This window comes from Arachis stenosperma, chromosome 9 (assembly GCF_014773155.1).
Source record: "Arachis stenosperma cultivar V10309 chromosome 9, arast.V10309.gnm1.PFL2, whole genome shotgun sequence".
NCBI lineage: Eukaryota > Viridiplantae > Streptophyta > Magnoliopsida > Fabales > Fabaceae > Arachis > Arachis stenosperma.
In genome coordinates this window covers 131,355,197-131,369,273 of record NC_080385.1, presented here as the reverse complement: position 1 = coordinate 131,369,273, position 14,077 = coordinate 131,355,197, and the positions used below count along the sequence as shown (strand labels likewise).

Here is a 14,077-nt window from a genome sequence, read left to right as displayed (position 1 = left end):
AGCCATTCCGTGAGATCAGAGTCTTCGTGGTATAGGCGAGAACAGATGGCGGCATTCAAGAGAATCCGGAAGGTCTAACCTTGTCTGTGGTATTCTGAGTAGGATTCAATGATTGAATGACTGTGACGTGCTTCAAACTCCTAGCAGGCGGGGCGTTAGTGACAGACGCAAAAGAATCACTGGATTCTATTCCGGCCTGACCGAGAACCGACAGCTGATTAGCCATATGCTGTGACAGAGCATAGGAACGTTTTCACTGAGAGGATGGGAGGTAGCCACTGACAACGGTGAAACCCTACATGAGCTTGCCATGGAAAGGAGTAAGAAGGTTTGGATGAAGACAGTAGGAAAGTAGAGAGACGGAAGGGAAGGCATCTTCATACGCTTATCTGAAGTTCCTACCAATGAATTACATAAGTACCTATATCTTTATCTTTATGCTTTATTCGTATATCACTATACCCATTTGAGTCTGCCTGGCTAAGATTTACAAGGTGACCATAGCTTGCTTCATACCAACAATCTCCGTGGGATCGACCCTTACTCGCGTAAGGTTTATTACTTGGACGACCCAGTGCACTTGCTGGTTAGTTGTGCGAAGTTGTGTTTATGCCATGGTATTGAGCACCAAGTTTTTGGATTCATTACCGGGGATTGTTTTGTGTAAAAGTAGTGATCACAATTTCGTGCACCAAGTTTTTGGCGCCGTTGCCGGGGATTGTTTGTGTATGGACAACTGATGGTTCATCTTGTTGCTTAGATTAGGTATTTTTCTTCAGAGTTCTTAAGAATGAATTCTAGTGTTTCATGATGATCTGTTGAAATCTGGCTGGCTGAGAAGCCATGTCTAATCTTATTGGACCGAGGTTTCAACTAATCATCACGATAGCCTGTTGATTCCTATCAATCTTGCTATTGGAGCAATGATCTGCTAAGGCTTGGCTGGCCATTGGCCATGTCTAGTGTTTTGGACCGAAGCTTTCTTTGAAAGCTTGGCTGGCTGTGAAGCCATGTCTAATTCCTGGACCGGAGTCTTAGACTAGCATTGCAATGATTCCTGGAATTCAAACTAAGAATTCTGAAACTTTTATTTTCTATTTCCATACAATTTCGAAAAAAGCACAAAAAATTTCAAAATCATAAAAACCAAAAAGATTTTATGTTTCTTGTTTAAGTCTAGTGTCTAATTTTAAGTTTGGTGTCTTGCATGTATTGTTTATTTGATCATTGGTTCTATTTTCAAGTCAATAGTACAAGGAACTGAAGACTCAGAACATGCAGCAGAGGAATTACACAGAAAAAGCTGGGCATTCAAAACGCCCAGTGAAGAAGGACAGACTGGCGTTTAAACGCCAGCCAGGGTACCTGGTTGGGCGTTTAACGCCCAAAAAGGTAGCATTTTGGGCGTTAAACGCCAGAATGGATACCATTCTGGGCGTTTAACGCCAGGATGGCACAAGGGGGAGAATTTTGTTTTCAAATCAATTTTTTTTTTAAGTTTTCAAAGTTTTTCTAAATCAAATCTTTTTCAAATCATATCTTTTCAATCAAATGTTTTCAAAATCAATTTCTTTCCTTTTTTAAAGATACTTGCTATCAATTAATGATTTGATTCAACATTTCAAGTATGTTGCCTTTTCTGTTGAGAAAGGTTTAATGTTTGAATCATATCTTTTCTTGATAGCCAAGTTGTTATTTTTTTTTAAAATCAAATCTTCTTAAAATTGTTTTCAAATCATATCTTTCCAATCACATATTTTTAAAACCAATCATATCTTCTTAACCTCATCTTTTTCAAAATAGTTTTTAATCAAATCTTTTTGATTTCTAATTTCAAAATCTTTTTCAAAAATCACTTGATTCCTTTTCCACTTTGAGTTTTCGAAAATCATCAATCAATTTTTCAAAATGATTTTAAAAACCTTTTAATTAATTTTCGAAAATTCTCTTCCCCTCTTCCCACATCCTTTTATTTATGGAGTACCACTCCTTCTCAATGCACAATTCGAATTCTCTCTGATTAAGTTCGAATTCTTCTACCTCCTTCTTCTACTTTTCTGTTCTTCTGACACCTCAAGGAATCTCTATACTGTGACATAGAGGATTCCACATTTTCTTGTTCTCTTCTCTTTCATATGAGCAGGAGCAGAGACAAAGGCATACTTGTTGAAGCTGACCCTGAACCTGAAAGGACCTTGAAGCGAAAGCTAAGAGAAGCTAAGGCACAACTCTCTGTAGAGAACCTAACAGAAATCTTCAAAGAAGAGGAACCCATGGCAGCCGAAAACAACAACAATGCAAACAATGCAAGGAAGGTGCTGGGTGACTTTACTGCACCTACTCCCGACTTCTATGGGAGAAGCATCTCTATCCCTGCCATTGGAGCAAACAACTTTGAGCTTAAGCCTCAATTAGTTTCTCTAATGCAACAGAATTGCAAGTTCTATGGACTTCCATTGGAAGATCCTCATCAGTTTTTGGCTGAGTTCTTGCAAATCTGTGACACAGTCAAGACTAATGGGGTTGACCCTGAGGTCTACAGACTGATGCTATTCCCTTTTGCTGTAAGAGACAGAGCTAGAATATGGTTGGACTCACAACCTAAAGAAAGCCTGGACTCTTGGGAAAAGCTAGTCAATGCCTTCTTGGCAAAGTTCTTTCCACCTCAAAAATTGAGTAAGCTTAGAGTGGAAGTCCAAACCTTCAGACAGAAGGATGGAGAATCCCTCTATGAAGCTTGGGAAAGATACAAACAATTAATCAGAAAATGTCCCTCAGACATGCTTTCTGAATGGAGCATCATAGGTATTTTCTATGATGGTCTCTCTGAACTATCCAAGATGTCTTTGGATAGCTCTGCTGGAGGATCTCTTCATCTGAAAAAGACGCCTACAGAAGCTCAAGAGCTCATTGAAATGGTTGCAAATAACCAATTCATGTACACTTCTGAAAGGAATCCTGTGAACAATGGGACTAATCAGAAGAAAGGAGTTCTTGAGATTGATGCTCTGAATGCCATTTTGGCTCAGAACAAGATATTGACTCAACAAGTCAATTTGATCTCTCAAAGTCTGTCTGGAATGCAAAATGCACCAAGCAGTACTAAGGATGCTTCATCTGAAGAAGAAGCATATGATCCTGAGAACCCTTCAATGGAAGAGGTGAATTACCTAGGAGAACCCTATGGAAACACCTATAATTCTTCATGGAGAAATCACCCAAATTTCTCATGGAAGAATCAAGAGAGACCTCAACAAGGTTTCAACAACAATAATGGTGGAAGAAATAGGTTTAGCAATGGCAAGCCTTTTCCATCATCTTCTCAGCAACAGACAGAGAATTCTAAGCAGAACCCCTCTGACTTAGCAACCATGGTCTCTGATCTAATCAAAACCACTCAAAGTTTCATGACTGAAACAAGGTCCTCCATTAGGAATTTGGAGGCACAAGTGGGACAGCTGAGCAAGAAAGTTACTGAACTCCCTCCTAGTACTCTCCCAAGCAACACAGAAGAAAATCCAAAAGGAGAGTGCAAGGCCATCAACATGGCCGAATTTGGAGAGGAAGGAGAGGCAGTGAACGCCACTGAGGAAGACCTCAATGGGCGTGCACTGACCTCCATTGAGTTCCCCAATGAGGAACCATGGGAATCTGAGGCTCAAAATGAGACCAAAGAGATTCCATTGGACTTACTTCTGCCATTCATGAGCTCTGATGAGTATTCTTCCTCTGAAGAGGATGAGTATGTCACTAAAGAGCAAGTTGCTAATTACCTTGGAGCAATCATGAAGCTAAATGACAAGTTATTTGGAAATGAGACTTGGGAGGATGAACCTCCTTTGCTCACCAAAGAACTGGATGACTTGTCTAGGCAGAAATTACCTCAAAAGAGACAAGATCCCGGGAAGTTTTCAATTCCTTGCACCATAGGCACCATGACCTTCAAGAAGGCTCTGTGTGACTTAGGGTCAAGTGAAAACCTCATGCCTCTCTCTGTAATGGAGAAGCTAGGGATCTTTGAGGTGCAAGCTGCAAGAATCTCATTAGAGATGGCAGATAACTCAAGAAAACAAGCTCATGGACTTGTAGAGGATGTTTTGGTGAAGATTGAAGACCATTACATCCCTGCTGATTTTATAGTCCTAGAGACTGGGAAGTGCATGGATGAAACCATCATCCTTGGCAGACCCTTCCTAGCCACAGCAAAGGCTGTGATTGATGTTGACGGAGGTGAACTGATCATTCAAGTGAATGAAGAATCCTTTGTGTTTAAAGCTCAAGGATATCCCTCTGTCACCATGGAGAGGAAGCATGAAGAGCTTCTCTCAAAACAGAGCCAAACAGAACCCCCACAGTCAAACTCTAAGTTTGGTGTTGGGAGGCCACAACCAAACTCTAAGTTTGGTGTTGAACCCCCACATTCAAACTCTAAGTTTGGTGTTGGGAGGTTCCAACATTGCTCTGAGAAAATCTAAGGCTCCATGAGAGTCCTCTGTCAAGCTAATGACATTAAAGAAGCGCTTGTTGGGAGGCAACCCAATGTTATATTTTATATATTTTCTTTTGTTATTTTATGTTTTGTGTAGGTTGATGATCACAAGAAGTCACAAAATCAATTGAAAAAGCAAAAACAGAATGAAAAACAGGAAGAAAAACAGCACACCCTGGAGGAAGAACCCACTGGCGTTTAAACGCCAGTGAGGCTAGCAGTTGGGCGTTTAACGCCCAGTCTGGCACCATTCTGGGCGTTTAACGCCAGAAAGGGGCACCAGACTGGCGTTAAACGCCAGAAAAGGGCAAGAACCTGGCGTTAAACGCCAGGAATGGGCACCAGCCCGGCGTTTAACGCCAGAAATGGCTCAAAACGTGATTTTGAATGCCATTTGGTGCAGGGATGACTTTTCCTTGACACCACAGGATCTGTGGACCCCACAGGATCCCCACCAACCCCACCACTCTCTCTTCTTCTTCACCCATTCACCAATCACCTCAATACCTCTTCACCACTCACATCCATCCTTCATAAAACCCCACCTACCTCACCCTTCAAATTCAAACCACTTTTCCTCCCAAACCCACCTATACATGGCCGAACACAAAGCAATTCCCTTCTTCCTCATTTCTTCTTCTTCTACTCTCTTCTTTCTTCTTTTGCTCGAGGACGAGCAAACCTTTTAAGTTTGGTGTGGTAAAAGCGTTGCTTTTTGTTTTTCCATAACCATTTATGGCATCCAAGGCCGGAGAAACCTCTAGAAAGAGGAAAGGGAAGGCAAAAGCCTCCTCCTCCGAGTCATGGGAGATGGAGAGATTCATCTCAAGGGTGCATCAAGACCACTTCTATGAAGTTGTGGCCATGAAGAAGGGTCAACTTTGATCAAAGGTTGGACCAAGTCCTCATAGACATTTATGAAGAGGGCGTTCAATGAAAGAGAGATTCAAGAGGGAAACCGGTTCAACTGAGAAGGCATGACCTCAAGCCCATCACTAAGAAAAGGATGGAGCACACAAGAGACCCCTCTCATCATGAGATCCCTGAGATGCCTCAAGGGATGCACTTTCCTCCACAAAACTATTGGGAGAAACTGAACACCTCCCTAGGAGAACTAAGTTCCAACATGGGACAACTAAGGGTGGAGCATCAAGAACACTCCATCATCCTCCATGAAATTAGAGAAGATCAAAGGATCATGAGAGAGGAGCAACAAAGACAAGGAAGAGACATTGAGGAGCTCAAGCACTCCATAGGATCTTCAAGAGGAAGAAAGAGCCGCCATCACTAAGGTGGACCCGTTCTTTAATCTCCTTGTTCTTTATTTTCTGTTTTTCGAAAATTAATGCTTATGTTTGTCCATGTTTGTGTCTTGTGATCATTAATGTCTTAGTGTCTATGCCTTAAAGTTATGAATGTCCTATGAATCCATCACCTTTCTTAAATAACAAATGTTCTTAATTGAAAAAGAAAAGGAATTGCATGAATTTTGAATTTTATAGCAGTTTAATTAATTTTGATGTGGTGGCAATATTTTTGTTTTCTGAATGTATGCTTGAACAGTGCATATGTCTTTTGAATTTGTGGTTCATGAATGTTGGCTCTTGAAAGAATGATGAAAAAGGAGACATGTTACTGAGGATCTGAAAAATCATAAAAATGATTCTTGAAGCAAGAAAAAGCAGTGAATACAAAAAAAAAAGAGGCGAAAAAAAAAAACCGAAAAAAAAAGAAAGAGAAAAAGAAAGAAAAAGAAAGAATAAAGTTGTGATCCAAGGCAAAAAGAGTGTGCTTAAGAACCCTGGACACCTCTAATTGGGGACTCTAGCAAAGCTGAGTCACAATCTGAAAAGGTTCACCCAATTATGTGTCTATGGCATGTATGTATCCGGTGGTAATACTGGAAGACAGAGTGCTTTGGGCCACGGCCAAGACTCATAAAGTAGCTGTGTTCAAGAATCATCATACTTAACTAGGAGAATCAATAACACTATCTGGATTCTGAGTTCCTAAAGAAGCCAATCATTCTGAGTTGCAAAGGATAGAGTGAGATGCCAAAACTGTTCAGAGGCAAAAAGCTAAAAGCCCCGCTCATCTAATTAATACTGATCTTCATAGATGTTTTTGGAATTCATTGCATATTCTTTTCTTTTTATCTTATTTGATTTTCAGTTGCTTGAGGACAAGCAACAATTTAAGTTTGGTGTTGTGATGAGCGGATAATTTGTACCCTTTTTGGCATTGTTTTTAGTATGTTTTTAGTAGTTTTAGTTGAGTTCTTAGTATATTTTTATTAGTTTTTAGTTAAAATTCACTTTTCTGGACTTTACTATGAGTTTGTGTGTTTTTCTGTGATTTCAGGTATTTTCTGGCTGAAATTGAGGGACCTGAGCAAAAATCTGATTCAGAGACTGAAAAGGACTGCAGATGCTGTTGGATTCTGACCTCCCTGCACTCGAAGTGGATTTTCTGGAGCTACAGAAGCCAAATTGGCGCGCTCTCAACGGCGTTGAAAAGTAGACATCCTGGGCTTTCCAGCAATATATGATAGTCCATACTTTGCCCAAGATTTGATTGCCCAAACTGGCGTTCAAAGTCACCCTCAGAAATCCCAGCGTTAAACGCCGGAACTGGCACCTAAATGGGAGTTAAACGCCCAAACTGGCATAAAAGCTGGCGTTTAACTCCAAGAAGAGTCTCTACACGAAATTGATTCATTGCTCAGCCCAAGCACACACCAAGTGGGCCCGGAAGTGGATTTTTATGTCATTTACTCATCTCTGTACACCCTAGGCTACTAGTTTTCTATAAGTAGGACCTTTTACTATTGTATTTTCATCTTGGAATCTTTTGGACATCTAGTTCTTAGATCATTTGGGAGGCTGGCCATTCGGCCATGCCTAGACCTTGTTCTTATGTATTTTCAACGGTGGAGTTTCTACACACCATAGATTAAGGTGTGGAGCTCTGCTGTACCTCGAGTATTAATGCAATTACTATTGTTCTTCTATTCAATTCCGCTTGTTCTTTGTCCAAGATATCACTTGTTCTTCAACTTGATGAATGTGATGATCCGTGACACTCATCATCATTCTCACCTATGAACAAGGTGACTGACAACCACTTTTGTTCTACAAGCAATCAAGGCTCTAGTGAATATCTCTTGGATTCCTGATACACGATGCATGGTTGATCGCCTGACAACCGAGTGCTCGCCTGACAAACGAGCCAGCCATTCCGTGAGATCAGAGTCTTCGTGGTATAGGCGAGAACAGATGGCGGCATTCAAGAGAATCCGGAAGGTCTAACCTTGTCTGTGGTATTCTGAGTAGGATTCAATGATTGAATGACTGTGACGTGCTTCAAACTCCTAGCAGGCGGGGCGTTAGTGACAGACGCAAAAGAATCACTGGATTCTATTCCGGCCTGACCGAGAACCGACAGCTGATTAGCCATATGCTGTGACAGAGCATAGGAACGTTTTCACTGAGAGGATGGGAGGTAGCCACTGACAACGGTGAAACCCTACATGAGCTTGCCATGGAAAGGAGTAAGAAGGATTGGATGAAGACAGTAGGAAAGCAGAGAGACGGAAGGGAAGGCATCTTCATACGCTTATCTGAAGTTCCTACCAATGAATTACATAAGTACCTCTATCTTTATCTTTATGCTTTATTCGTATATCACTATACCCATTTGAGTCTGCCTGGCTAAGATTTACAAGGTGACCATAGCTTGCTTCATACCAACAATCTCCGTGGGATCGACCCTTACTCGCGTAAGGTTTATTACTTGGACGACCCAGTGCACTTGCTGGTTAGTTGTGCGAAGTTGTGTTTATGCCATGGTATTGAGCATCAAGTTTTTGGATTCATTACCGGGGATTGTTTTGTGTAAAAGTAGTGATCACAATTTCGTGCACCACCAGCCATGAAGGAAGTAGTGCAGAAAGAGGTCACTAAATTACTAGTGGCTGGGATTATTTATCCTATTTCTGACAGCCCCTGGGTGAGCCCTGTCCAAGTCGTCCCTAAGAAAGGTGGCATGACAGTGGTTCATAATGAAAAAATGAACTGGTTCCTACAAGAACAGTTACTGGGTGGCGTATGTGTATTGATTACAGAAGGCTCAATACAGCTACCAGAAAGGATCATTTTCCTTTACCATTCATAGACCAGATGCTAGAAAGACTAGCAGGTCATGAATACTACTGCTTCCTGGATGGATATTCAGGTTATAATCAAATTGCAGTAGATCCCCGGGATCAGGAGAAAACGGCATTCACATGCCCATCTGGAGTATTTGCATACAGAAGGATGCCATTTGGGCTATGCAATGCACCTGCAACCTTTCAGAGGTGCATGCTCTCAATTTTCTCTGATATGGTGGAAAAATTTCTGGAAGTCTTTATGGATGACTTTTCAGTGTTTGGAGACTCATTCAGCTCCTGCCTTAACCATTTAGCACTTGTTCTAAAGAGATGCCAAGAGACCAACCTGGTTTTAAACTGGGAAAAGTGTCACTTTATGGTGACTGAAGGAATTGTCCTTGGGCACAAAATCTCGAACAAGGGAATAGAGGTGGATCAAGCTAAAGTTGAAGTAATTGAAAAATTACCACCACCCACCAATGTTAAGGCAATCAGAAGCTTTCTGGGGTATGCAGGATTCTATAGGAGGTTTATAAAAGATTTTTCAAAAATCGCCAAACCTCTAAGCAACCTGCTAGCTGCTGACACGCCATTTATCTTTGATAAAGAGTGTCTGCAGGCATTTGAGATCCTGAAAGCTAAATTGGTCTCAGCACCAATCATCTCTGCACCAGACTGGACATTACCATTTGAATTAATGTGTGATGCCAGTGACCATGCCATTGGTGCAGTGTTGGGACAAAGGCATGACAAGCTTCTGCACGTCATTTACTATGCCAGCCGTGTTTTAAATGATGCACAGAAGAATTACACAACCACAGAAAAAGAGACATCCAGGGCTTTCCAGCAATATATAATAGTCCATACTTTGCACGAAGATAGACGACGTAACTTAGCGTTGAACGCCAAGTACATGCTGCTGTCTGGAGTTAAACGCCAGAAAAACGTCATGATCCGGAGTTGAACGCCCAAAACACGTCATAACTTGGAGTTCAACTCCAAGAAAAGCCTCTACTCGTGGATAGCTTTAGTCTCAGCCCCAGCACACACCAAGTGGGCCCCAGAAGTGGATTTCTGCACCAATTATCTTAGTTTACTCATATTCTGTAAACCTAGGTTACTAGTTTACTATTTAAACAACTTTTAGAGAATTATTCTGTACCTGATGACATTTTCAGATCTGAATTACATACTTTTTGACGGCATGAGTCTCTAAACTCCATTGTTGGGGGTGAGGAGCTCTGCAGCGTCTCGATGAATTAATACAATTCCTTTGCTTTCCATTCAAACACGCTTGTTCTTATCTAAGATGTTCATTCGCGCTTAATTATGGAGAAGGTGATGATCCGTGACATTCATCGCCTTCCCCAAACCATGAACGTGTGCCTGACAACCACCTCCGTTCTACATCAGACTGAATGAGTATCTCTTAGATTCATTACACAGAATCTTCGTGGTATAAGCTGGATTGATGGCGGCATTCATGAGAATCCGGAAAGTCTAAACCTTGTCTGTGGTATTCCGAGTAGGATTCTGGGATTGAATGACTGTGACGAGCTTCAAACTCCTAAAGGCTGGGCGTTAGTGACAGACGCAAAAGAATCAATGGATTCTATTCCAACCTGATTGAGAACCGACAGATGATTAGCCGTGCTGTGACAGAGCATAGGAACATTTTCACTGAGAGGATGGGAGGTAGCCATTGACAACGGTGATACCCTACATAGAGCTTGCCATGGAAGGGACTTTTCGTGTGTTGAAGGATTTCAAGGAAGAGTTGAAGTTCAGAGGATAAAGCATCTCCAAAACTCCAACATATTTCTCATTACTGCACAACAAGTAACGCTGTTATTCTCTTTCATTTTTCCAATCAAATCTAATAATTCCAACTTATAATTTTAATCAATATCCTGACTAAGAATAATAAAATAAACATAGCTTGCTTCAAACCAATAATCTCCGTGGGATCGACCCTTACTCACGTAAGGTATTACTTGGACGACCCAGTACACTTGCTGGTTAGTTGTGCGGATTACAAATTCGTGCACCACTTTTACTGCATGATTTGAATTAGTGGAATCTACTCCATGTTTTGTCTTAGAGAACTTATCTATTTTCAATCATATAGACTAAATCATATAGTTGCATTCATATATATATATATATATATATATATATATATATATATATATATAGGTTGTATTGCATTGCATGGGTTTTACATGTCCCTATTCATTCATATTTATCTCCTTCAACTTAGCATGAGGACATGCTAATGTTTAAGTGTTGAGAGGTTGATAAACCACTATTTTATGATTTATATTGTGTTTAATTGTGTGGTTTTATCAAGTCTTCACCCATTTATTCATATGATTTGCATGTATTTACAATTCCTTCCTAAAAATATTCTATGATTGAAAACTTGCTTCCTAAAGATCTTTTAATTGTATATTTTTATTCTCCTTCATACAATTCAATACTGTGATCTGTGTGTTAAGTGTTTCAGGGTTCATAGGGCAGGAATGGCGTAAAGAATGGAGAGGAAGCTTGCAAAAATAGAAAGAACACAAGAAATTGAGGAGATGACCAGCGAGAAGTGATGCGGGCGCATGGCTCACGCGACCGCACGAAATGGAGGAAATCGCAGTGACGCGCTCGCGTACCTGACGCGACTGCGTGGATTGGAAGCTGCACGAATGACGCGAATGCGTGGACAACGCGCACGCGTGGTACGAAAAATGCTGAGTGACGCGAACGCGTGGACGACGCGGTCGCGTGACATGCGCGATCTGCAGAATTACAGAAGTCGCTGGCATAGATTCTGGGCCGCGTTTTAACCCAGTTTTCGGCCCAGAAATGCAGATTAGAGCCAGGGAACATGCAGAGATGAGAGAGAACATTCATTCTGCATAATTTCTAGTTTTTAGATCTGATTCTACTCCTCCCCTAGGTTTTTCTTTTTACATTCACAATTTAGGATTTGAAGATTTTTGGCTTTGGCTTTTGAGAAGAGTCTACCTCCGAAACTGGTCATTCTAGTTTGTTTACCTACTTTTCATTTACTCTTCCATATTCTTAAGTTGTCCAGAGTTGACATTGGATTATTTTTAGAGTTCATTAATACAAGACTATTTTTACTTTTAATTACTCTCCTTGATTATTGTTTATTATGTCTCTTTTTATTTTTCCCCTTAATTTTGCGAAGTCTATATTTATGATAATGGAGTAGTTCCCCCAACTTGATTGAGAATTGATTAAAAGGAGAACTTTGAGTTGGAATACTCAAGAGTTCAATTGTAATTGGTCCATTGTTGGTTGGCATGTTAGTTACTAACTCTAATCCTTCCCAAGGGAGAGGATTAGGACTTGTGAATAGAAGTTGACTTTTAACTTGACTTTCCTTCATTCGTTGAATGTTAACTAAGTGAAAACAATGACTAATTATTAATTGATCTTGATAAAATTCCAAAAAGGATAGAACTTCCAATTAATCTTCTCCCGGTCAAGATTTTTTATTTAAATCACATAAATTCCCCAATTTAATTTTCTATTTATCAAACTCAAAACCAATTTGGAAAACCTCTGATTGATAAAATAGCACATCTTCCTGCAACTCGTTGGGAGATGACCTGGGACTCATACTCCCAGTATTTTATTTCTAAAATTTGTGACAACTCTTTTCTAAATTGATAAGTGGATTTTTTTTCGGTTAAGAACTGTACTTGCAACACCATTTTTCTAAATAATTCTTAATCTACCAATTTCCACTTACGTCAGTGCGTCATCCACCAAGGAGAAAGTTTCCAAGAAGAAAGTGCCTAGGGGATGGAGAAACAAAAAAAAATTCCACTGAAGGTTTCTCTCTAGGGTTGAAGGTGGTGTTGACTCAAAATCTAATGGTGCCTTATACAGTAAACAAAATCCTCTCTCTTGAGCATATTGAGCTAATCCATGAGGATACAGGGAGGCAATTCACAGTGAGAGGTGAGGAGTTGAAGCACTATGATCAACCCCTATCTTAATAGGAAATCAACCGTCAAGCTAGTGACGTTAAAAAAGTACTTGTTGGGAGGCAACCCAATCTTTAGTATCTTTTGATTTTATATTCAATTTGGTTTTGTTTATGTTATTATGGGTATTTGTAGTTTTCCTTCTTTTTAAGTGTGTTTTGATCATGCAAAGTGTTTAAAATAAGAACAGGTGCAACCAAAGGGGATTTCAGACCACCCTGTAAGAGAATGCATTCGGCCAGGGTGGCTCCAAACTTGAGAATCTCAAGTTTGGCGCCATATGCACATGTTTCAGGAAATTGACCACTGAAGGGGTGATGCCAAACTTGAGAATCCCAAGTTTGGCGCCACATGTACACATTTGGAGGAGTTACTCTCGAGTAGGGTGGCGCCAAACTTTGCCATCCTCAAGTTTGGCGCCACAGTCCAAGCAAAAAACAAAAAAAAACTTTAAATTTTAATTTTTCTTGCCCTTATATCATTCCTATATTTTTTTGCAATATTTTTGTTTTTACTCATCCGTGCGCTTTTTATGTCCCTCCCCGTTTTTAGTTTTTCTTTGCTTGGGGAAGGACAAGCAAACTTTTAAATTTGGTGTTGTAGAGCGTGCTATCTGTTTATCTTATCATCAATGGCACTAAAGGGAGATGAATCATCTTCGCGGAGAAGCACAGCCTGAGGAGTGAGATGGCCACCAAGATAATTGATGTGCTTCAATTCCCTTTTTACTTTCTATTTCCCTTTCACTATTATTATGTCATGTTCCTGTTTTCTGTTTCCTTCCTTTATGTGTTGCCTTCCTTTGGGTTTCAAAAGCGTTAAACAAAAATTTAAGGAATAGAAAATGCAAACAATAAGAGTACTGTGAAATGTATGAGAGAAAACAGTTAAGGTTTCAAAGTTGTTTATTCATCCGGATTAAGTTTTCTTACCAACTATTTTAATCATGCAAGATTCATTTCATGGAAAACTTTAATTGATTAAACCCTAATATCTTAGTGATTTATTTTCCTCTGATCCAAATCAACCGCTAATGTCTTGGTCACTTAATGTAGATTAGAGGGTTAAGTTCAATTCTAGTTTATGACCACAAAAACCATAATTACCCAAAGCTAGAGGATTATATGTCACGTATCTTGATTAGTTCAAGTAATTAGCAATTTACAAGAATTTGCTTTCAAGCTGTTGTTCAAGCAAGATAAATCTGTCGAGATTTACAAGAACATATGTAGAATAAGGGTTATACTGTCGTTCTAACTAGATTCATAAGATGAAGAACGAAAGCAATCCTTGAAACTTAATCAATACATTAATTAAAATAGAAAAGCAATAGTTTTAATCCATAGAAATAAACAGAGCTCCTAACCTTAACCGAAGAAGTTTACTGGCTCATGACTTACAGAGAAAACAAGGGTTCTGAAAAGTGTG

At 40.0% G+C, this 14,077-nt stretch overlaps 1 non-coding gene across 1 annotated transcript; it reads right to left on the bottom strand.

Annotated features, from left to right (window-relative positions):
• Positions 1 to 2,678: 2,678 nt before the first annotated feature.
• LOC130952461 (small nucleolar RNA R71) lies at positions 2,679 to 2,786 on the bottom strand. Its single transcript, XR_009074641.1, has one exon. It is a non-coding gene; the product is annotated as a small nucleolar RNA R71 (small nucleolar RNA).
• Between the last annotated feature and the right edge of the window lie 11,291 nt (positions 2,787 to 14,077).